Below are 1,388 nucleotides of genomic sequence, written 5' to 3' on the forward strand. Positions count from 1 at the left end.
GTGTCAGTCACCAGTGCTGCCTCTGCATCTCTGCTTCTAGGATGGTGCTTCTGCACTTCACAGGAAATCTGTATCGATGTTTGTCAACACTATGTATTACAGTGTAACTTAATATCTGCACAGAAAACATAAATTCTTTGAGGACCAGGGCCGGGTTTATTAGCCTTTGTACTCCCATTGCCACTGTCTGGGACATCAGAGGCACTCGGTAGAAGTTGGTGAAGAGAAAGAAAAGGCAGAGGAGAGACAGGAAAGCAGGACCAACACTGCAGACACAGATTCTGAGGTGGCTGGAGGAGAGGCAGGGCAGAGAAACTTCCTGGATGCTGGAATGGGGTTCACTGTGATACCTGCTGCTGGATTTCAAATGTCAAAGGTGATGCTTTGCTGACCTCCACCTCTGACTGCCCTTTAGCTTTCCCAACCTCAAGACAGGGCACTTAGAAACTGCAATGTCAAGAAATTATGCTTCATTAAAGCATGGGAATGTTATTTACATGGACATTCATTACTACATTTTTTGCATGGGAATGTAAATAATTGAAGAGATTGTTAAAGACTAAATCATGCACATTCAATAACTTTGTAAAGTATTAATGATAACTGAAACAAATTTTGATGGTCCCCACAAGTGCTAAAATATAAAACAATACTGGCCAATTAAAGATGGAAAACAATCCTAATGAAGCTCCCCAACAGACACATTAAAACTTCTCTGTACATTAAACATTTGGGATTTCAAAGGAAAACCCAGATTCATTCCATTCTTAATAAGGCATTTAAAAAAAATCTTAGGTAATACAGTATTTCATTTAAAATTTTCAAAATTCCATTACATTCACAATTTCATTTGATCCTCAAAACAATCTCCTGAGTTAGGCAGAACAGGTATTACTAACAACTAACTCCATTTTACAGGTAAGGGAACTGAAGTTCAGAAAGTACTTGGAATTAACAAAAGCTTTAATAGGGCCACATATCGAAACCAAATCCTCTGCTCAAAGGAACTAGAATAAGTTATCTTTTACATATTATTCATACTTATATCCTGTTAATATCCAAAAATGTTTTGAGGTAGCCTGCAATAATAGACACCGATCCAATAAAAACATTAAAATGAAAAACAGGGGGAAAAAAAAACAGTAAGTGATATAGGAGACAGACGAAGGTAGATAGCAAAGACTGAGACTTATAACCTAAGAAAACTTCATCTCGGACCTTCCAGTTCCAGGGAGATAATACTAAAGGAAACAAGATGGTTTATAGACTCATAAACTGATAAAAGAGAGGTTGCATCAGTTCTTAACTATGAAACACTCCTAGCAGCCACAGCAAATCTCTAGGACAACGTACCAATGGCATCAAAGCAAGAGTATACTTCAGTGATA

Source organism: Colobus angolensis, unplaced genomic scaffold (assembly GCF_000951035.1).
Source record: "Colobus angolensis palliatus isolate OR3802 unplaced genomic scaffold, Cang.pa_1.0 Scaffold525, whole genome shotgun sequence".
NCBI lineage: Eukaryota > Metazoa > Chordata > Mammalia > Primates > Cercopithecidae > Colobus > Colobus angolensis.